The sequence below is a fragment of the Lemur catta genome, chromosome 14 (genome assembly GCF_020740605.2).
Source record: "Lemur catta isolate mLemCat1 chromosome 14, mLemCat1.pri, whole genome shotgun sequence".
Lineage (NCBI taxonomy): Eukaryota > Metazoa > Chordata > Mammalia > Primates > Lemuridae > Lemur > Lemur catta.
In genome coordinates this window covers 51610381-51633637 of record NC_059141.1, presented here as the reverse complement: position 1 = coordinate 51633637, position 23257 = coordinate 51610381, and the positions used below count along the sequence as shown (strand labels likewise).

General features: G+C 60.1%; 1 protein-coding gene across 1 annotated transcript in view; it reads left to right on the top strand.

The window, feature by feature from the left end:
• ZMIZ1 (zinc finger MIZ-type containing 1) overlaps window positions 1-23257 on the top strand; it is a 227397-nt gene that overhangs the window by 62573 nt on the left and 141567 nt on the right. The window contains 2 exon segments of the mRNA XM_045569353.1: window positions 1481-1576; window positions 20324-20396. The gene's annotated coding sequence lies outside the window, so the exon portion shown is untranslated.

Here is a 23257-nt window from a genome sequence, read left to right as displayed (position 1 = left end):
GCACAGACAGGGCGACCAAGGCCCAGAGAGGGCATGAGGCCACCCCACGAGCCCGCAGGGGCCGGGGGCAGAGTGTGCAGGCCGCAGGGCTCGGGGGCGTGTTCTGCGCTTCCAGGTCTGCCTAGACGGGATTAGCCGACAGCCCTGTGGACCCAACACAGCGAGGGGAGCCCCGGGGCGTGGGCAGAGGTGAACCTCGGAGGATACCGGGAAAAGTCATCATCCTGCACCCTGGGCCCTGGCACGGCCTACAGCCCTCCTTTGGGGCACTCCCTCCGGGGAGGCCGCGTGCCCACGCGCCTGGGTCCTCTCGGCAGAGTTCAGGTGTGGGACTAGGAACGGCCTCGCCCGGTGCTGGGAAGAGAGGACAGTAGCAGGAGCTCCGGCACATGGTGCCTCGGAGCCTGGGCCTCCTTGGCCCGCTGTGCTCACTGAGTCTGGGGCCCCACCGGCCGGCCAGCCCCTCTCGTCTTCTCCTCCTCCTGCACAACGTGAGGGGTGACGCTTGGCCCATGTAACTCTGGGCGTCTGTGACAGAATTCTAGCATTAGGTAGTACCCCTAAGAACATGTATTTTTATTTTATTGGTTATAATTTATTAAGGTGTATTAGAAATATATAACTAGCCTATCAAACCAGTTATTTCATGGACATGGTTGCTTTGGACAGGCCAGATTTATTGGAGCTTTTAAAAAATGTGAGTTGAAGGTGAATATTAATTAAGTCGTCACACAGGTAGGTCTCGGCTCAGAACCAGGCATCGTGCGGGGCGTAGGGGGAAGAGCTGAGGTTTGGGGCTCGCAATATAAATCATCAGCAGGGCTCTTTTCTGTTTTCAACTGTCTGGGCCTCCTCCACCAGTTTTAAGCAAAATGGCCAGCCCTAAACCTGGCAGGAGGGGCGCGGGGGCTGAGCCCGTTTTCCCAAGGAGGTGCGCACACGGGTGAAATGGCTCCGAGGGCTGGTCGGAGATCTGGGGAGCAGTTCATAATGAGGAAAGAATCCAGGCAGGGGTCAAAGAGTGGCTTTGGAAGTGGCTGCTGGCCGGCCGTGTGAGATAATTCCCCGAAGCCAGTCACGGTGCAGAGAGGAGAGGGTGGCAAGGGCTTTGTATGCTCAGCTAAAAATACCCCCGACAGCTTCTCCCAGGTCACCCTGCCCGGGGGCCACACAGGAAGGTGACAGCTTTCTGCTTTTCTTACCAAGAAGAGAAAGACGACAACACAAAGTCCCCAAGCCCCCAAAGCAACAAAACTTATATGTATATTTAAAAATCCCACTAGAGGCATTGGCTTGTTTGTTGGAGCGCGGCTGGGCAGGGAAGACACGGCCAACGCTGATAAATCAGGCATCTCAGGGCGTGCCTAAGTGGCCCGGGAGGCCACTGAGATTAGCCCGGCGGCGGGGACAGAGGTAGGAGAGAGTGGACGGCTGTCTCCCTGGCTACCCACACGTGTCCCGTCTCTCTCTGTGTACCCAGGACGAAGAGGAGGAGGCCCGTTGGCGTCAGACCAATGCTGCAAGGGGTGTGAGGACAGGAGCTGTCTTCCGTCACTGAACTGCCAGACCCATAAAGGTAACACCAGACCCCTATGCCTGGGCCATACCACCACCTTCGCCTAAAACCTGGGCAGGGCAGGTCAGGCCGCCGGGAAGTGATGGGGCTAGACCAGAGTGGAGGTTATGAGCCCTTCTCCTCGCCCTTCTTCACCCTGGCTGCAGGGCTTCTCTGCTCACACGGCCACAAACTGCTTCTGGGCTTGAGTTTGTCCCTAAAATGGGTGCTGGGCTCAGGTCCTCCATTTGGTCCAATTCTCCAGGATTCTGTGAATCAGTGCGTGTGATTGTTATTTGGAGTTAAGCCATCTTAGCAGCCTGGCTCAGTCTGAACTCTGGAGCTGTAGCCAGGGGTCCCAGCCCCTGGGGGGATAGCATTATAAGGCTACAAGGTCAGCAGGGCCAGATGGGGCTTGAGAGGAGAGGGCTTTCTAAGGCAGACCGAGCCAGAGATGTGTTTCATTGGAGATGTGGCTGTTGTCTCCTTTGTGGCAGCATTTGAACTCCACATTGATCTTCCTGGCAGCTTTGGGCAAGAATTATTGTCTGCATTTTCAGACCATGAGACCAAGACACAGGGAAGTTAATGGGCCTGCCAGGGACCACACAGCAAGCTCTGGCCACACCAGAGCAGCTTGGCGTTATCCTATTTGCATACCAGCTTCTACACTTTCACTGCACCGCACTGGTTTGACCCATCTTCCCCAGAAAAGTCCTGCTATTGAGCCCAAGCAACCGCTAGTCTTTATTGTGTGCCTGTGGTGGGACCCATCCACCCATCATCCATCTGCTCACCCACCCCTCTGTCCCTCTGGCCATCCTTCTATCTATTCATCCTTCTACTCACCCACCCACCCATCCACCTACCCGTTCCTCTAACCACCCCGTTACTCATTCATTCACTCATCAAACACTCACTGGATCTCGCACCGGGCCAGACCTGCACTAAGGGCTGGGTTTTAAAGACGGAGCAGATCTAGCCCAGCCCCGAGAGGGTGGTGTGTGTGATGGAGGCAGACTCAGGATCCCGCAGCCAGACTGAGTCGCACAAGGGCAGTGTGCCAAGCTTGGGCACTGTCTGTGACTACAGGGGGAGGCGAGGAGGGGCCGAGTGCTGATTCTGCAGCCAGACACTCAGGGAAGAGGAAGCGACATTGTTCTTTTCTTCATTCCCCAGATGTTTACTGAGAAAGTCCCTGTGTCAGGGACGCTTGAAGTATTGGAGATACTGCAGGGGACAAAACAGACAAAACTCCCTGCCCTCATGGTACTGACACTCTCATGGGGAGACATGGACAGTAAGCACCTAAGAAGCGAATAGATGATATGTCAGCTGGTACTAGGTTTTAGGAAGAGAAATTAAACTGGGTAAGGGCACGGAGTCTATAGGGTAGGGTCAGGTGTCCTTTGACACAGGGTGGTCAAGGAAGACCTCTGACAGGTGGCATTTGAGCAGAGACCTGAATGCGACCAGGGAGTGAGCAGGGGTGCAGCTGGCCCGTTCAGGGAAATAGCAGGGAAGGTCGTGTGACTGGAGGGAAGTGGGGAAATCAGAGAGATTGTGGGGATCCGCTCCTGTAGGTGGGCAGGTGTGGAGCAGAGAGGTCGCTGGGACACTCACATCCCAGCAGAGGTGGTGGGGGCTTGGGCTAGTGCGCAGCAGGGGAGATGAGAAGCCACTGAAGGCTGAATTTATTGCAGAGACCCTGTAGACAGGCTTGCTGGGGGATTAGACGTGGAGGATTGAAAAACATGGGGACAGTCAAGGAAGGCTCTTGGCTTTGGGACAGGAGCCAGTGGGTCGGACGGAGGTGGGCATTTACTCAGCCAGGGATGACAGCCCAGGAAGGCCGCGTGGGGCCGAGGAGTTCTGTTTTAGACACGTTCAGTTCGAGATGACTTCAAGACATCCAAGTCTTGAAGATTGAGCGGGCAGCTGTATCTATGAGTCTGGAAGGCTGAGCGAGGTCCCGGACCAGAGAGATAAATTTGGGAGTTGTCGTGTGTAGATGGTGTTGGAGCCATGAGGCTGGAGAGATCGCCTCGGGGGTGCTGGCAGTTCAGAGGGTCGGAGTCTGAGTCACCCGGCATCTGGCCCTTAGCGGGAGTGAGTCCCCGTAGAAGGGGGTAGGAGGTGCAGCCGGGAGGCAGGAGAACAGAGAGAGCAGGCTCCAAATGGACGAGGAAGATTGCTGGGCAAAGCAGGGAGAGGGAGCAGCACACGCAAAGGCTCAGAGGCCTCTATAAATGAGCCATATGAGGAGAAGGCGGTGGCGAGGAGGAGGGACCGGACAGGCTTGGTGCCCACATGTGGCCACGCAGGGCGAGGGCCAGGGGGTGTCTGGCTGGGCTGTGGGTGAGCCCATGTCTGGGCCCTCCCTTTCCCCCTGGCCAGCCCTCCCTGGCCCCAGAGGAGCCTCTTGCCCTGAAGTCTGCCCACTTTTGCACTCCTTCTGAGACGCTTCACCTGGCTCTCCGCACCACTGGACCTCCCCGATGCCTGCAGTGCTCACCTGGAAACAGGACTCCGGGTGGCGGGTCATGTGCTGCCCACGCCAGGAAGGGCACCAGCAGCTCCCTGCTGCATTGCTATGCATGCATGTGTCCTTTGTCTTGAAGCAACTCAGTCCTCCTAGGCCATGAGTGGGTGTCACAGCCGTCCACTTGCCAGTTAGAGGAGCTCTGCCTTTGGTGGGAATTGTGCACAGGTGTGCCTGTGTTGCTTTTTGCTTGGTCCCTTCCCTTGCTTTCTGTCTCTGTGTCTCTGTCTCTCAGCCTCTACTGCAAACGTTAGCAGTATCTCCTCTGGGCCAGGGTTCAGGCTGGGTGGGACCCTGAGAGTCAGGTGTGGTCCCTGCCTTCCGGGAGCTCCCAGCTGCTCCCTCTTGCCCAGCTCCTGGACACGCCCTCTGCCAGCCCCCAGCAGTATGACTTTGGGAGCTGCAGCTGCCCTGTGCTGTAGTTCGTGGGATAGGGCACCCCAGAGACTGTGGAAAAATACCCAGGAGCTTCTGAGCTGTCCCTCTGCTGTGGCTGAGGTTTGGCCCTGAGCCTACTCACCCCTCCTTCCAGATGAGAGGCGCTGGGCCCTCTCCCCCTCCAGGGTACAGCTCCAGTCCCACCCTCTCCAGGAATTCTCCCCGACCCCTCTGAGGTCAACCAGCTTTTGCTAAGCACCTGTGTTGTGCCAAGCACAGGGCTCAGGGCAGGGTGTACAGAGATGACAACGGAAGGTCCCCTTTGTGAGAGCTGGCAGTCCAGAGGGGGTGGGGAGGGGGACAGGTAAAGAACCAGAGAGAATGGCCAGGGCTCAGCCAGGGGAGGCTGCGCAGAGCAGCAGCTGCCCCGCTAGCCGAGCTGCAAGCCAGGCAGGTGCTCCACAGGGCATGCGCCATGCAACGATGGGGGTGGGGAGGAGAGTGGGTCCTGGCCACAGGAGCCGCAGGAGCAAAGTCCAGCCCGTCTGCCGAGTGAGTGCAGTCTGGTGTGACTGGGACATGAGGGAAGGCTCTGGAGGCTTCTCCATGCCAAAAATTGGATGGAGCCAGGCAGGGACTTGCTGGCCCCCTCTCCCTCTGGAGGGGCTCAGGGGAGATGCCCCTCTGGCTCTGCATCAGGGGCCGGGGGAGCGGAGCTGCTCTGATGTGCATGGCTCCATGGCAGGTCAGTGGCAGGAGGCCGTGGGTGATCTCCTTAGCTCCTTAGTGTGCCAGGCGATGGGACAGTAATCCTGTACCTTTAGACTCACTTTTCTTTAAGCCTGTCTCCACCCCTTTGCTCCCTGAATCCTTCTACTGCCTTGGTGATGTCAGGCAGGGGTGAACTTAGCTCCACTGAACAGATGGGTGACCCAGGGCAAGGGAGGAAAATGCTTGCGTGATGCCACAGCTAACAAGTTGGCAAGGAGGAGCTTTGAACCAGCCCAACCCTCCTCTGTGGACTCCTGGGCTCTTAGAATATCCAGGCTTGTAAACTGCCTCCAGCCTCCTCATTGGAGGCCCAGAGAAGGTAAGACAATTGCCCAGGGCCACACAGCAAGTCAAGGACATAACTGGCACCAGAATCTCATCTGGCCTGTTTGTGTCTCCCGCCCGACCCTACGAGGGCAAGCACACGATAGAGCAGGCGCAGGGATCGTGCCCTGGGCCCTGCCCACTTCCTCCTGGAGCACCCACTGTGCCTGCTTTTCCCGCAGCCTTTGGCACTGGCTCCGTGGAAGGCACCGAGTTCCTCATCAGAAGGCTCCATTGTGCCTATTGTTTAAATATAGATTACTAATGAAATGCCTCTTCATTGCCTTCCCAGTGAATAGTTTCCGTGTAAAGTTAATTTGCAGTGTTATGTAAATTCTGTTTAACTTCAATCAAGTTTCTAATTATGTTTTTACCGCAGTAATTCCCATTTGATTTGTCATCTCCTGTTAGGTATTTAATGTTCGGTGGGTGGGTTTGCTCTCTCGGCCCCTCCCTCCCTGACCTCCCCTCCACCCCATCCTCCTGCCCTGTCCTGCCCTGTCCTTCCCGGGGCTCCTGGCCTCTGTGTTCCTCCCGCTTCTCTGTGGCTCACTGCCCGCCTCTCCCTTCCTTCTGCTCCGTCTGTTTCCCCTTTTCTTTCTGTCGCCCTCCCCATGCCCTCCCTCCTGCCCCCTTCCCCACTGTTCTGTCTCCCCTCTGGCCTCCCGCTCAAGGGCTCCCAGTCCTCTGCCCTTCCACTCCTCTGCTGCCCTGGCGCTCCTCCCTGGCTCTCTCCTCCTCTGCCTCCCAGGGCTCTCCCTTCCCCCACCTTCCCCACCCACCCCAGAGCCCTTCACGGCACAGCTGCTTCCTCATGGGCCTGGGATGCACAAGCCCACAAGGTGGGGCTCGCTGGGGCCACCCCGATGTCCTGGAGCCCTGTGCACCCCGGGCCGGTGGGGCGGGGTTGGTGAAGAACTCGGACTCTAGAGCTGGAGTCTCTGGGTTCAGGTCCTCACTCCCCCTGCTAACTGTGACCTGCAGGCTAGTTACCATTTATTTCTGTGCTTGGATTCCCTCATCTGTACAATGGGGTGACAGTACTCCCTGCCTCTAGGGTCCTTGTGGGGATTCAGTGAGATCACACTTGTGAAGGGCCTGGCTGGAGGTGGTGTTTACTTGGGAACTCTCGGCCACACCTCTTACTTCCTTGTGGCCTTCCCCAGATGCCTCTGCAGGGGCTCTAGGGTCCCGGGTGTCAGGCCTGAGGCCAGGGCAGGGTGGGCACTGGCTGCAGACCCTGGTAGAGCTGGCCGCATAAGGAGCAGTGACAGAACAGTGCCCTCCCCGCCCCTTGCCCTCTGCTGCCTGCCCAGAGCTGGGTCCCAGCGCTGCCGGGCAAGAGATGTGGCATCCTGCTGTCCTGTGGGCCAGTCTCAGGCTGTGAGGACAGGCCCGCCACTCTGGGGAAGTATGTGAGGCACAGACCCCTAGTGTTGGAAGAGCCCTCAAGACCCTGGCCCGAAGACCTTCCCCAATCAACAGAACAGAGGTAGGGTGGCTCCCGTTGAGTTGGACTGGACACCCTCTTCTCCTACCCTTCTTTCCTCCCCTGGACGCCTGGGGCTGTGCTGTGGAGTCCAGCTGCAGAACCACTGCCCTGGCAATGCCTTGACAGCTCTGGCATTGGCTCAGGCGGGACTCCTCCCCGGGCCTTGGCGACCACCTGTGCGGCCCCCATGCTGGGCCTCGGGATTCTCCCTGCAGTCAGGGAGGCAGGGCGGCCACGGTTTCCCAGCAGGCAGCTGCCCTCTGGGTGGGGAGGGCGGAAGGAAAACACCAGCCGGAGGCCAGGCCTGCTGGGTGTGTGCTCCACCCCCTCCCCTGCCCCCTCCCTCCCCACGCCACCGGGCTTCCCATCCAGCAAGTCCCTGGCACGTCCAGGAAGCAGAAAACAAGTGTTTGGAGAGGGTGTTCTTCTGGGTGAGGAAAGACAGCCAGTCACTTGTCCTTCAGAGACACAGAAACCTGAGCTGGCCCAGCCCTGGCCCTGCTGGGCTGCATGGCCACCTGACCCGCTGCGAGTGGCTCTGTGTGTGTGTGTGTGTGTGTGTGTGTGTGTGTGTGTGTGTGTGTGTGTCCCTGGTCAAGGAAACCTTAGCCATCACGTGGCTGCTTTCTTTCCCTGTTTGTCTAAGTAAGCAGTTCAGGCCGGCTGCAGCAGGAGGCTGTGACATGGAGCCGGGGGAGAAGGGCCACACTGGTATGGGGGTGGACGTGAGGGTTGCCATGGACATCAGGGAGCCCTGAGCTGAGTCCTGGAGTTCTTGGGCCTCTGGATTTGGCGTGAGGAGGCCTAGGCTGGGGAATTCTGGTCCTCTGCCTGCCCCTGTCAAGAAAAGGCATTGGGCTTGCTTACAGAGAGCCCTCCCAGCCCTGAAATGGAGAGGGTGGGCACCTTCTGACCAGGGGGAGCCCAAAAAGGCAGCGTCCTGGCCAGAGAGGGGCACGTGTGGACACAGCCACCATCTGTGTGGCCCCTGGAGCGTGCGGCAGAGCCCTGACCTCCGCGGCAGGAGGGCGGCGTCGGGCCTCCCATGTGGATCCCTTCAACAGATGTGTCTTAAGCACCACTATGAGCCGGGATCTGGGCTGGGCAGAGGTAGGGCTTGTCAGAACACAGACCTTCTGGAACCTCTGTCGACCCCCATGTCTGTGATATATTTTCTTCCTGCTGGATGGGCAGGATCACCTGTCATTTCAAAGACCCTGTGATCGTGTCGCAAGCTGGCCATGTCCCACCCTACTGCCTGAAGGGTGCAAACCAGCGTCGGTGCAGGGCTCAGCGAAAGCAGTGAGACACCGCTGGGTCCTTCATGGACCGAGTAGGTGTTTCCAGCCGGAGAAAGGGTCCCCTTCCACCAGGGAGGTGACAGCCAGAGCCGGGGCTTCCAGAGCAGATGTGCACATGTGGGCAGAGCACAGAGACCCTGAGCCCGGGCATCTGGGGGCCTTCTCCTGGCCCACACGAGCAGCAGGGCACCAGGGGAAGTGGCAGCCCCAGAATCACCCTGAGTGGGCCTTCGTCAAGGTCTACTGGCCTTCATGGTTTGTCTTGCATAGATGGCACCGTCCCCCCAGGGCCTGGATGGAGGAGGGCTGTGGTGGCTTTCTGAGGCCATGCTTCTGAGAGCCCACCTGCATTCCTGTGTCTGTTTGTCCCCCCTCCTCCCTGCTTTGTCGTTCTCTCCTTCCTTTGACAAACATTTCCTGGCAGCCAGGTCTGTGCGGGGCCCGTGCTTGGTAAAAGATGCATCCCTGGCCCTGGAGACATTCACTGCCTAACTGGTGTCAGTGACATCCCAGAGTGGGCGGAGGGGCCAGGCTAGGTGAGGCCCAGGAGGGAGGCACTACTGGGTGAGGGTCAGAGTATGGCTGACCCCACGGGCTCCCCTGCGTTCTGGGCAAGATAGGCGTACCCACCAGGTGCCTGGGATGAAGGGTGCAGACAGCCGGCGTCAGAGCCACACGGAGTGGCATCAGACCTTGTCTCTGGTGTGCTAGGATTTGGGGTGTTCAACCTGGGAGAATCCCACAGGCCCTCAAGCTCAAGGCCGTTCTGTTACAGCTGGGAAACTCCTGTCCTGAAAAGGGCTGGAGGTGAGTGGCCAGTGGCTGAGAGGGTGACACAGCCAGCTGTCCTGCCACCCACGACTGAATGTGGATCCGGGCCGTGGTGGTTATAGGGCTGCTAGGCCAGACTCCAGAATGCTGCCTAGGTCTGTGTTTCCCCAGCCTCAGCTTGCATGCCCCCAGGGCCAGGAGGCTTACTCCTGCCCTGTGGCTGTCTTGTAACTCTTCCCAGGAGCTTGTGCCCGGCCCCCCCCCCACCAGGCTGAAGCTGCCTTCTGTCTTCCACAGACCTCAGGGCCTTTAGCGCCCTCCCACTGAGTCCCTCCCAGGGTTTCCCTCCCTGCAGGCAAAGCTTCTAGCTGGGCCTGCACATAGCCCGCCAGGGCCCATTTGATTGGGCTGATCTGATCTGTCATAGGTGTCTGGTGTGGTGGCCAGGGTGTAGCTAAAGTCAGTTACTGCCCCAGCTGAGCAGACCAACCTTCCCACCCGTCAGGAGCCCCTGAGGCCAGGAGGCACAGCTGTGGGTTTGCCTGCATCCCTGGGCTGCCCGTGGTGCAGGCAGGAGACCTGGATCTCAGCTCTGTCCCAGTTCCTGGGGTAATCTCAGGCTAGGCCTGGCCCCGTTCAAGCCCAAACCAACTCCCATCTGTGTTCCTCCCCAACACGGAGCTATGAGAGGCTTTTGTCCGTGGTGGGCCCGCAGCCAGCTGGAAGAGTGCTCCTCACTGTCTGGCCTGTTTGCTTTCTGAGTTGCCTATTTGCTGAGCAGCCTCGGTGGAGACCTGGGGCAGCTGCGTCCCCTAGCCTTGTCCTGGGAAACCACGTGGGAAGGAGGCCAGGCCTCTGCTCCCATCTCTCCCCTCACTGGGTCAGGCTACCAGCCTCTTGGACAGGTGAGTCTCTAGCTCCTGAGGCCACAGGGAAGGGGTTGGGTCACCTGGAGGCCATGAGTGGCCCTGCAACCCTCAGGCCAAGCTTTCCTCCCACCCAGACTCCTGACACTTCAAGGGTCCAGGCCTGGGCCGGGCGCGGTGGCTCATGCCTGTAATCCTAGCAATCAGGGAGGCCGAGGCGGGAGGATCGCTCGAGGTCAGGAGTTCGAGACCAGCCTGAGCAAGAGTAAGACCCCCGTCTCTACTAAAAATAGAAAGAAATTGGCTGGACAACTAAAAATATATAGAAAAAATTAGCCGGGCATGGTGGCGCATTCCTGCAGTCCCAGCTACTCGGGAGGCTGAGGCAGGAGGATCCCTTGAGCCCAGGAGTTTGAGGTTGCTGTGAGCTAGGCTGATGCCACAGCACTCACTCTAGCCTAGGCAACAGAGCGAGACTCTGTCTCAAAAAAAAGGGGTCGAGGCCTGCAAAGCTGAAGTGGGATGAAGGGGTGTGACGTCATGTTGTCCCTGCATGGGGGCTGCCCTGCCTGGCTGGGTGCCAGCATTCTGCGGGAGCCTCCTTGACTCTGACCGCTAGGCAGCTCTGCATTTGAAGCCTGAAATCGGTCTCGCCTCACCTCTCCCCTCATCCTGGTCTCTTGGGCATGACTTCTCCCAAGGGACACTGCCCGTCTGCCCAGAGTGGGGGAGGGCAGGGATCCATCAGTGAGGCTGATTCCTGCAGCCCCTGCCTAGCTGCGTCTGAAGTTTGCACTCCCGGGAAGAAAACCCAGCAGTCACTTTGGTCAAGGCCTCATACAGGAATGCAAGTGGTTGGAGGACTAGAGGGCAAAGGCCAAAGGCCACCAAGCTTGCCAGGGTATCCTGCCCACTCCTGCCCCCAGAAAAGACGAACACATCCAAGGAGGCCTCCACGGGCCCTCCCTCTCCCCTGGGCTGGGTGGGGCCAGTGGGACAGGAAGCCTGGGCGTGCCTGGAGGATGGGACTCAGGGTGGCCTGGGCCTGAGCCAGGGATGAGGCGCGACCCAAGCCTGGCCTGGGCCCAGGTCGCAGCCACCCAGGTCACTTGGCCTCCGTGAGTGGCTACCCGCCCACCCTTCAGGAAGCCCTGCCCAGCCACCACCTTCGTCCCACCCTGTGTTCTCGCAGCTGGCGTGTCTCCTCTTTCCCGTGGGAGCTGCTGCCAGGAATCGTGCCCTCTTGAGAAAGGAAGCCTGACCTCAGGCTCTTGGGCTGCCCTGCCTCCAACCCGCTCGGCCCGACGCCCACCCTCACCCCACACGTGTGATGGCCATTCTCCTCCTCAACAGGGTCTGGGACCTCTGGGGGGCTTGGCAAGAGAAACCTCACGGTGAGGCTTGGCCTGGGAGCAGGGAGGCCCAGGCTCTTGGTCCAGGACCCGCCGCCAGCTTGCTGGTGCACTTGGGCAATCACTCAGCCACTCTGGGCCTCATCTGTAGAAAGAAAGGGAAGAGGCAGGAGCTCTGCCCAACTAGGAACTACCTATGGGATAAAAGGTTTGGGGTAGGATGATTTATGGCCCCAGAGGGCAGCCATGCCTGGGGGTGACAACCCATAAGCCCTCATACACCCCTGCCCGGCTGGGAGGGAGCCCTTCCTTCTCCCTCCCCCTAGGAGCTGGGCGATGCCACATCTCTGCGCTCTGCTCAGGCAGCTGGGCTGGGTTAGGGGGCTGCGGGCTGGGAGCCGGGGAGGGGGCCGTGCTGAGCTTCCTCCACCACCCTCCCTACGCCGCCCTTCTCTCCCCCAGTAGGTGCTCTCTGACCCATGACCCACCTTCCCCGGCCAGGCGCCCCCTGCCCAAGCCCGGTTCAATATCAGCAGGGATGGCAGCTCAGCGTATCAAGCTTAGGGTGTCCCAGAGGGGGCCCGGGCACCAGGTGAGAAGTCCCGAGTCATGGTGACATTGGATGGGTTAAGACAGACTGGGGCCACCTGGACCTCATGGACCAGCTGAAACCTGTCAGCTGCAGGGAGCACCGTTCACCTGAGCAGCCCACACCCCTTCCCATGGGCGGTGACAGCTGAGACTCCAGTGGCCTCAGTGTCTGCCTCTGCCGGATGAGCCTTTCAAAGCCAGTGTCACAGGGTGCCGGAAGAAGTCCTTGAGATTTGGGAACACAGTGCCGGACCCCCTGCGGCCCTTCCCCGCATGTCTGGCCTTTCCCTTGGAGGGCAAGGTTACAGGTCAGAGTTAAGTGGATCTCAGAGGCAGTGGGGAGCCACTGACAGTTCTTAGACAGCGGAGGACCGAGTTCCCAAGGAGAGGACTGGCACAGGGAAGCCTGGCACACTCATCTAGTTCTGCGGCCCTGAGTCTAGAGGAGTCACGTGGTGAAGAAAGTTGGCCTGAGTGGGTGTCAGAGCCAGCTGGGCTCAGGCAGGCCTCAGTTTTCCTCCCGTAGACTGGGTGCCCACAAGGGGGGCCCGAGGGGCGCTGCTGGGAGAGGGAGGGTGTCTGCACTCTATGTGCCCCTGAGTCCCACTGGTGTGGGTGGGCTCCCCTGCTCCTTCCTCCTGCTGTGGCTTTCTGGTCCTAACTGGGAGGGGACTCCAGAGGCTGCAGCAGGCTGTGGGGTGTGAGCCAGGGTGGGGGCGCTGACGGTGGGTGGAGTCACAGGATGGGTGGCTGTGAGTCAGGGATTGCAGGGCCTGATGTCACCGGTCGGCATGCTGGGCTGGCTTCCCCAAGCCCAAACCTGCTGCCTTGTCTCTCTAGCCCCATCTGGGCCCTGTGGCTGCTGCGCTGGGTGACAGTGCTGTGTTTCCAGGAGCTCAAAACCCAGGACGGAGAAGTCAGGAGACCGGGCTGTAGGTCCCAGGCCCCCCCAACACAAAGGGTGACCTTGGGAAGATCCCTGCTTGAATAGCGAGGGTTGGGCTGGCCAAGGGCGCTCAGCCCTGGCCCCAGGTGAGATCCAGTTAAATCAGATCCCCGGGGCGGGGCCTGCACCCAGGCTGGGAAGCTCTGGTGTGGGTGGCTCTGATAGGCTGCTCCCTTCACCGCCCCAGGGCCCCCGGGCAGCACCGTGGACCAGCACATGGATTCTGGAGCCCAGAGCCTGCGCTGAATCCAACTCTGCCACTTTCTAACACGGGGCAGGTGACTTCCCGTCTCTGACCCTCAGTTTCCTCATCTGTGAAATGGAGATAACATCACCCACGTTCCAGAGTCACTGTGGGGACTAAGTGAGTTAGCATATGTAAACAGTGTCTGTTACGGACATAGTGAGCTTGTGCAAGTGTCAGCTGCCGCGATCTCTGATCTGAGTTGGTTTCACACCACTGCTGCTGTCACCACTCACTCGTTCTTCCAGCGAACACGCCAGGGTCCTGTGCCTGCAGGCCTGGTGCTGGGTGCTGTGGCAGCAGGAGGAGGACACCCACCATGGGGGCTAGCCTTGGGCGCCCCCCCATATTTAAGCCCCTCTAGGGCCCCAGAGGCCAGGTTCTCTCAGTCTCAAGGATTGATGGGCAAATGGAGGGTGGCTTCCCTGAGAATCACACCAAGTTGCCTGGGCGAGGGAGCCCCGCTTTCTGAAAGAACAAGAGAGACCGCAGACTCAGGGGAGAAGAAGGGGTTTTCCAGGCCCACCCTGATGGCCTCCGCTGGAAAGCACTCGGGGAGTCCGTCAGTGCCTCGTCCGCTGGCCCCGGGCCCTGCTCTGGGTGTGCTGGCTCGGCCGGGCTGGCAGTGTATGGTGAACACAACACGGACCCTCCTCACGGCCCACTGCTGGGCCTGCCTGGATCCTCCATCTGACGGTCCTCCAGCAACCCAGGGGATCAGGCGGACGACACTCCTCCTGCTTGGCAGGTGGAGAGCTGGAGCCTTCAAGGGTTGAGACTCACTTGCCCCTGGTCAGGGAGGGGTGAGTGACCCAGGCCAGATCTGAACCCCACCGCCACGCAAACCAGATTCCGGTGGGGAAAGCCGAGCTTCCTTGGCAGTCTGCATCGGTGAGCCGGGCTGCCGAGTGGAGTGTGATGGCCAGCAAGCCCGTCACCCGCTTATTCCCTGGCCTTCCAGCAGGTCCCCTGCAGACCCCTGCTGGCTGCCCCTGGCGTTACTATAAATAGCAAGCACTCCCGTTGCTTGGGCTCCTCTGACAGCCAAGGGCTGGGCCACGCACTTGCCAACCATTAAACCTCTCTCACTGTTACACCATTGAAGAAACTGAGGCAGGGACTTGGCTAAGGCCACGTGGCTTGTACGCAGGCTGGGATTTCATCCAGGCCTGGGTGACGTTAGAGCCTCTGCTCAGACCCACCACCCCCGGCTAGCAAGAACACTGCTTTCCTTTGTCCAACATTTGTCACTGCACCTCGGCCATGGCTTCAGAGTGGCCTGGCCCACGTGTGGCCAGCATCCCAGAGGGATGCCTGTTTGGGGAGCGTGACCGCCAGGGGGGCTGGCGCCTGGCCCGGGGGGGGGGTCATCGGGCGGGAACACTCGGTGCTCGGCACTTTGCCTGGGCCACCGATGGTGCCTGTGCCCATCAGAGGCGTGACGTTGGGCCGGCGTTAGCCCCAGATGAGGAAACTGAGACTGGAGGGACAAGTGACTTGCTGTGGGGTCAGGCTTGGACCCCCTAGATCCTCAGTGTGACCTCCAGCACCAGAGTGGACCTGGGTTCTTATCCCGGCCTTAGGCAACCCCCCAACATGTCCGTCCCTGGGCTTGTGTCCCCTCCTCTGTAAGGCGTCAGGCTTGTACCCAGAGCTTCCCGGGGACCACCCAGGACTCTTCTGAGAGCCTTTGCCACACCCCACTCATGCTGCAGGGGATCTAGGATGGGGGGCATCCCTCAGAAGTGTAGGGGCAGGCGCCAGGTGGCAGGGCCTCCCACGCAGAGTGGGTGGAGGCAAGAGATGAAAGGCCTAAGAGGGGGCCACAGGCAGAGAATTTAGTTTAGATACTTCAGCATTGGGAGTGGCAAGTGCCCAGGTGGCTTCCAGGGGCCCTGGCTTGGCCACCCCCAGCCAGGTGCCCCTCTGAGCAAGACTCTGGGAAAGGGGAGGCTGTGCCCACACTAGGGGGCCTGCTGAAATGGTGGGCGTGGAAGGGAGCACCTGGCACAGATTTTGCACCTGGAGGCTGCTCGGCCCCTTTGGCTGCTTCTGTGGAAGGGAGGTGACGGCCCGTCTCCTGGGAGCAGGTGGCCCCGAGGAAGCCTGTCTGTGGGGCAGACACACTGGAATCCTGCAGCCAGGCTTCATCCTCCCAGAGCCCTGAGTCTGGCCCTGTCTCTGTGCCAGGGGGTTCAGTGCTGCCCCCCGGCAGGACCCCAAGCCTGCACTTGGCAGCAGCCCTGAGCCAGTGGTGACGATGACGGCCCTGTTTACTGAGCATTTCCTGTGCAGGGGCAACGTGGGCATAATCTTGTTAAGTCCCTCAGCGGCTCCGCAAGAGCAGGGACTCTCATTGCATAGAGGAGAAAACAGGCCTCGGTTCCTTGGAAGGATTCCACGCAGGAGAGAGGAAGGCGAGGGGGCCACGGAACTGCAGGGGGGACCCAGACAGGCCGGGCTTCCCGGGGCGGGGCGTGGGCACCCTTCTAGAACAGCTCGAAGCCTCCTCAGAGGAGGTGAAGGCAGGCGGGATCATTGAACCCAGGGTACCTTGTGATTCTCAGGCAGCCTGGACCCCAAACTACCAGCTTGCTCAGTCTGTCTGTCTTACCTGTACCTTGAGGCCACCTGTAGTTGCTGCTCTTTGGTGAAGAGATTCAGAGGATGTTGAGTCCTCCCTGAGCACTCAGGGCTGCCCAAGCCCCCGGGCTCAGTTCCACTGTGCCTGGAATGAGGATGGCAGGGTCCTGCCCTCATGGGCCACCCAGCTGAAGAGATTACTGGGTACCCAATTTTAATTATGCCAGGAGAAGGAGGAAACATCATCAGAATGTTCTGGAAGTGCAGGGAAGGGAAAGCTCACTTGGGGGCAGTCTCGGAGAAGGCAGCATGGGGGAGGAAGTGGTCCTTTGGGCATCGCAGGATGGACAGGGTTCCAGAGGGTGGTGACGGGATCGCAGAGCTGTGGACACGTGGGTTGCGGTAAGACAGCTCGAGTTCTGCTGTGTCTCTGGCCTCGCTGGGGCGTTTCCTCGTCTGTGCACTGGGACCTTCCAGCTCTCTGGCGACAGGACTGTGCTGAGGATGAGCAGGGCAGTGAGGACTGCCGGATGGTTTGGGCAGGCTGAACGGCTTGCTCTCCAGGCACGAGGGGCATGTGTGAGTGTGTGTGAGTGTGTGTGTGTGTGTGTGCGCGCGTGTGTGTGAGTGTGTGTGTGCGCTCGTGCACGCGTGTCATTGGCAGCAAGTGTGCGGAGCTGATGCCTGGTGACAGGAGCCCTGAACCACAGGCTCAGAGGTGGCACTGGTGTGGCCCCTGCCCCACCACAGCACCGGGGCAGTTCAGCCCTCCTTCCCCAGTGGTTCCTGGGGAGATTTCTGCTCCGGCCAATGTCCAGCTTTTACACCAGAGCAGCCTGGAGCCTGCCCCAGTGGGTGCATGGCCAGAGGGGCGATTTGAGGCTGCCTTGCCCTGGGCAGGGGCCTTGGCCTCCACTAGGCCGGAGTCCGGCTCTTCCTGTGTCTGGATCCCCACCCCCAGCTTGGTGAGGTCAGGGAACAGGTATTCCAGGAATGCAGGGGGAGGCGGGCTCGGTTTGGATAACCCTGGGGTAAATATTTGCCTGGCTCCTGGAGCCAGCGCTGGCCGCCAGGGGAGGACAGGGTCCTGCCCCTAGGGTCACGTAAGGGGATGCATGCAGGCGGGCAGGGGCAGGGGGTTCTCCAAGATGGGGAAACCCCTGTCACCCCAGAGAATCTGCTGGCTGCCAGACCAGACCCGCTTTGGGCTGTAAAATGGGAGCGGAGCCACTTGGGCACCTGAGACTCAGCGGTGGGAGCTGGCTCAGGTTGGCTCAGCCAGGGAGCAGCAGGTTGGACCAGGTGTGGATGGGCGCCCAAACGACAGTTCTGATCCCCACTCGGCCACTGGTGACCTTGTGCAGTTATCCCTCCCATAGGCTTCAATCGTCAGCAGGCGCCGAACTGTTCCTCGCGGCACCTGCGTCTGCACTCCCCATGTCTCATTAAGGCCTGACAGCCACTAGGGACACAAGGGCATGTGTGTGGTCAGCAGCAGGTGCGAGGAGCTGAGGCCTGGTGCCCTGGTGTGGGTCCTGCCCACCACGCCACCCGGGGAACCGGGCCCTCCCCAGTGATCTGCGGGAGGTGCATGCTCCCCTTGGGGGAGCAGCTAGAGAGCAGTCAGTCCCTGTTTGGAGAGGAGATGGGGGCTCAGAGAAACCCAGTGACTTGCTCAAGGTCACCCAGCAGCAAATGACAAAGCAGGGGTTCAAACCCAGCTCCGCCCACCCTTGCCCTCTGACCTCACCATGGAGGCCAGGGCCAGCGCTCCAGCCCAGAATGTGGACTCCAACTGTTGGCGACTGCAGAGAACAGCCGATCACTAGCCTCAGGCCTCAGGCCACAGGCACAGAGCCCTCCCCGCACCCCGCATCCCAGACACCCTGTGTCTTGGGCCCCTCTGCCCTCCAGGAATCCTAGATGGAACTGAGTCCCTCTGGGCCAGACACAGCCACAGATCAGCTTGGCCGGGTTCTCCACCTGAGCCCACACTCATGTCCTCCCAGGGGATCCTGTGAGGAGGCGGAGACAGGAAGGCAGGTGTGGTTGGGTGAAGTCCCTGCCCCCAAGTGACCTTTGCCTTGTCTGAGACCCAGCCTTGTGGGTCTCCAGCTGTGACCCCTCCAGCAACCCCGTTCTCCCCTGGAGCCTCAGTGTTGTGTTTTGCAAAGTGGGCATTGCCCCGGGAGTTTCAGACGCGAGGGGTGTTTCATTCTACCATCTGCACACTGCCCTGTCTGGCCTCGAGTCGGAAGCTGCCCTGCCTTCAGGGTCTCGCACACCCCCGAGGTGAGAATCCTGAGCTGAGGGTGCCCAGGAGAGCCCTCTGGGTGTGGAGGTGCCTGTCCCATGGGGAGACTGGGTGTGCCCCCACTGCCCACAGCCCACCACTGGCCCTGAGGCTCAGGCTGCCCCTCCTCCGTGACACCAAGGGCCCTTTAAGAAGAGAACAGCCCCCTCCAGGCCCTCTTGTTTGTCCTTGTGGTCTGTTTGGGCTGGGAGCAGCCAGGGCTCCACCTGGTCTCCTGCCTTCTCTCCCTGATCTCACCGGGACGCCAAGCCCACACAGGCCGCTAGCCTTAGCCACGGGCACCGAGCAGGGCCCCTGGTTCCTGAGCCCCCCTTCCCGGCGAGAGTGGGGGCCAGCACAGAGGCAGGAGAGCTGGGGTGCCAGGCGCTGGTTGTCCGCCGCGCAGTGGGCGAGGGTGAGCACGGGCAGAGTGCCTCCTCGCATCCCAGCTGCCTTCTTACTGCGTCCTTGTGAGCTGAGCAACCTCAGGAAGTTATAGAACCTCTGTGGGCCTCGCGTGGGAATTGGGGATGCTGGTTTCTGCCTGGCAGCGTTTCACTGAGGGTTAAAGGAAACATCCCAGGCATAACCCACAATCAGGACTCAGGAAAGGCAGGCCTCCTACTTCCTGTTTCATTCCCGAGGTGGGCATGGTCCACTGCAGGCTCACAGTCCCCCAACCAGGGCCTGGGTTCGAATTCTAGCACCCTCACTCATTGCTGTGTGACCTTGGACAGGTCCCTCCCCTCTCTGGTCTCACAGGCCCAATGCTGAGGGGCTGGGGGGTCTGGGGGCAGGCAGGCACGTGAGTGTGCACCGTGAGCTGGAGCACCTCCGAGAGATGGGACGGGCGACATCATGTCTTGGGGCCTGGACGATGCTCACGGAGTGAGCGAGGGCTTTCCGGCTCTGGCTTCTGTCTCAGCTGCCAAGATAATTATTTTCTCTCTGTCAGCGGCTCTGCTGGCCAGCTCGCCCTTGGGGAAGGCTTGGCTGTGGGCGGTAGAGAGGCAGGAGGTTGATTCTAGTTCTGCCCCAGCCACTGACTTGCTGCCTGACCCTGGGATGAGAGCAGACGCTGCCCCTCTCTCTGCCTCAGTTTTCTCCTCTGTGAAATGGAAGAGTTAGGGTCAGCGAACCCAAAAGCTGTTTGGATTCCTAAGGGGAGCAGAATTTGGGGGATGTGGAGCCGTTCCCTTTCCCTGTGGCTGGGGTGGGGACCCTGGGCCTGACTTGGGGAGCTTGGAGGAGGACACACAGGCACAGAGAGGCACCCTCACAGCTGGGACTTTAGAGAAGGCTGCCAGCCAGGCCTCTGGTTCTGATCCTCCCTGGAGTACCACGGGGCTCTGTGGGCAGCGGGGGCATGGTGGGGTCCACTGAGGAGACGGGCCAGCAAGGATGGTGGTGAGCCCCACGCCCAGTGTGTGAGCGGGTCCTGCGCTTCTGCCTGCTGCTGTCCACCCTGAGCACCACTGTGGCTGGCCAGGACCCTGGGGCAGCCTCCTCACTGCTCTCCTGCCGCCTCCCGTCCCTTCCAAGCCCTTCTCCCTCAGCAACCACGGGGTCTTCCCAAACTAGAACTAAGGTCCAGTCCTTCCGCTGCCCAGACCCTCCTGTGCCGCCTGGTCCCCACTCACCCCTCCTCTCCCTCGCTCATTGCACCTGCCACACCACCCGCTCTGAAGTCCTCTGCTGGGTCAGGCTTCCCTCCCTGGCATCTTCATATACACTGTTCCTCTGCCTGGAATGCTGTTCCCTGCACCTTACCTTCCTCTGTCTCGTCCTTCAATTTCACTTTCCCAAAGAGACCACCTTGGACCTTGGGCTTCTGCTGTATAGCCCCTGTCCTTGTTCTTTCTGGCAAGCACCACTTTCATTTTGTATTGTTTGATTCTCTGCTCATTGTCTGAGTCCCTGCTAGAGCAGGGACCACTGTCACAGCCCTGTATGCTCGTTAAATGTTTGTTGAATGAATGAGTGAAGGCCGAGTGCGTTTGTCACCATGTCTCCTTGGGTCCTCCCAGCAGCCGTGAGAGGGACGTTGTGATCCCATCTGACACATAAGAAACCGAAACCCAGGGAGGCCGGGCGCACATCCACGTCACATAGCCGGTAACTGGCGGAGGTGGGGTGTCGGGGGCCTGTTTATGTCTGGCCACCCCCTCGTGCCCCTTCAGACTCCCATCTGTCAGAGGGATGGTACGGTTTTGCTGGCCGTAGACTGTCCTGCAGGTGTTAGGTGGTGGTGGCAGGGTCAGTGCCGGGGCCCCTGCTGGGGACAGACCCACTGACCGCCCTCTTCTCGTTGCAGCAGGATGAAGCTGGAGTGAGGCAGAGGGGCCCCAGCTGCTGACCGGGACACTGGTGATTCGTGGATCACTGAGGTGGGTGTGCGGCTGCGCTGGACGCTTGGGGGCGGGGCGGGCGTGTGCCATGTGGAGGGCAGGTGCTGGCCCTGGCACACTGCGCCCTGGACTTGGGGCTCAGCCTTCATGGGGGGGGTGCGGGCTCAGGCCACCTTTGCTGAGACCTCATCGTGCCCAGATGGGCTTTTCCTATCCCTGGAGCCTGGGGGCCTCTTTGGCCTGGTCTTCCTCTAGAGTGGCTGCCAGGGGTAGAGGTGGGGGTGTGCCCAGGGAAGGGACAGGTCTGGCTCCCTAGCCTTGGCCCCGCCTCCCTACCTGCACCCTCTGAACCCTGTGGGGTAGGGGCCGCCATGCTGCAGGAGGTCTGAGTGACAGAGGCATGTTGGCTGGAGTGGGTGCAGTGGTTGCCACCCCAACAAACACGCCGTGCTGGACGCTACTGGGCTCTGGGGTCAGACCGCTGGGCCCAGTCCTCACTTTGGCACTGGTCTACTATGACTGTGTGCAGTTGCTCTGTGCCTCAGTGTACCCATCTGTTATATGGGGGGTTGGGATGGCAGCGACTGTCCCCACGATTGCGGTGAGGGTACGGCACACCTGGCACACAGCAAGCACTCGGGATACATCAGTTGTTTTCCTCAAGGGCGCTGGGACCCTCCCTTCCCCCCACATCCCCGCCCCCCTGAGGACCCACCAGTGCCGGGATGGATATGAACTGGTCACCAGCCGGGGAGCGGCCAGGCCCCCAGGGAGCTCCTGAGAGCGGCTGAGCCTCCTGGGTGGGGCGTCTGGCCTGCACACCAGCGTGTGTCATCACGGGGTGCCTTTCAGGGTTGATCACGCTTGGCCCTGTGCCCGAGGGTGACCTGCGTAATCCCTGTTTACTCCGCAGCTCTCAGCCCGGAGATGAGAGGCCTTCACAGAAATGCTTACTTGGGCCAGGGCCCTTTGTCCCGAGGCGCCAGGGCCGGCCGGGGGCGGTTGGGGGGGGGTCTTCACCCTGGCTCAGAGGCCCCACCTCATCATCCTCAGCTGCTCCCCTGGAGCCCTGGCGCTCTTCCTGCCCCAGGGGATCCCGCTCCCTGCTCGTCAGCTGCGTGACCTCGGGCCAGTCCCTTCCCTTCCGTGCGAATGCGTTTTCTCGTCTGAAAATGAGGATGATTACACCAGCATTGCTGACAGGGCTGTTAAGAGGATGCTTAGAAGCTGCGAATATTTTTAAATGTTACAGCTTTGTGAGCGGCTGCTGCGTGCCAGGCACTACGCTCCTTAAATACATATTTCTCCCCCACGAGAGTCCCATGAGGTTTGTTTGATGCCTCTTTCTCCAGAGGCTCGACGTGGTTAAGAAACCCACAGAGCGTGAGTGGCAGTGTGGGGATTCGAACTCCACTGAATGGAGCGGACGCCTTAGAGACCAGGGTGGGGCCACAGGGCGGGCTCCAGGGACGCCCCCATTTCTGCCGGGAGCAGCCCCCGCCCGCCCCGGGAGCCCTGCTGCTCCCAGGAGCCAGAGGCGGCCCCCAGGCTGGCGACCTGCCCCTCGAACCCGCTAAGGCTGGGGGAGCCCACTGCCAATTGTCAGGTAACCTTTGAAATTCTCCTTCACGGTGGGTTCTCTTTTCGGATGTTTTTCAAGGTAATTCATTCCCTTTCCAGAAATTGCCAGTGGCAGAGCATTAGGCAGCTGGTAATTAATCATAGAAGCGGCTTCCAGTTTATTCTTCAAAAAAAAAAAAAAAAAAAAACAACAAGGAACAGAAAGCCTTGGTGGAAAAAGAAAAGAAAAGAAAACCACTCCAAGGCGAGGCTGGTAATCAATACCTCGGTGTCCTAGAAACGGCCGGGCGTGGGTGGCGACGTGTGGCCTTCTCCCTCTCCTCCCAGGGCTGGCAGACTGTCAGCGCCCGCAGTGGCAGCGTGAGGCAGTCACCGCCAGCTCCCTGTGTGACTTTGAGAAGTCGCTGCCTCTCTCTGGACTCAGCTTTGCCACCTGTACAATGGGCGAAGGGCAGATGTTAATCAGATTAGAAATGGATATTAAACGAATCCTCATCCATTACCACATCTAGTGGCTGGCATATGGTAGTTGCCCCATTGATATTTTATTAGTTGAGTGAGTGACGAGTGAAAATCTTGGGTGCTAGTTAGCTGTCATCTGGGAGGGAGGTGGGCCTGGCTATAGGACATTGTTTCTCTAGCTCGGTTATGATTTGGAGTGATAGGTGGGGGGATGGGCCAAACTAACAATGCCCCAGGGGACTCTGGCCGGGAGAGCTCAGCCCCTCAATGGCAACCTTGCTGTCATCTTGAATCCTCAAGTTCAACTTTGCAAGAGTCTGAACTCTCTGGAAAAATTTTTTTTTAAAAGCTGCCTCCTGGAGAGGTAGTGAGTTCCTCGTTGCTAGAACATGTGCAAGCCGGGGTCGGGGCTACATGGCTACTCCTGGGGGATTAGGGCATCCCTGAGTCTGGGAGAGAGCATGGGGCTCTCCCAGGTGCACAGTGGGGAGGCTGCACTGGCGGGGAGGGAAATCTGTCCTCTCGAGCCTGTTCCCAGAGGCCCCGAGGGAGGGCTGGAGGAGGACTGTCATGCAAGACCCCAGTGCCGTGGTGCCTGCTGCCCCAGTCGGCCCCACTGCATGGATGTCAAGGCACTGAGTAGGGTTGGCAGTGAGATCTGAGCTCCTTACACCAGGACGGGTCTGGGGCTGAGACTGGGTGGGGTAGGCTGTGGGTCTGGTAGGGGCATGTAGGGGAATAGAGGATCCATGTCTGAGAGTTGCACTTGGCTCCACATTCAGACGGGCCAGGGGCACCCTGCTGACCTTGGCAGAGCCCACTGAGGGACAGCATATGGGGGGGTGGAGGTGGGCTCC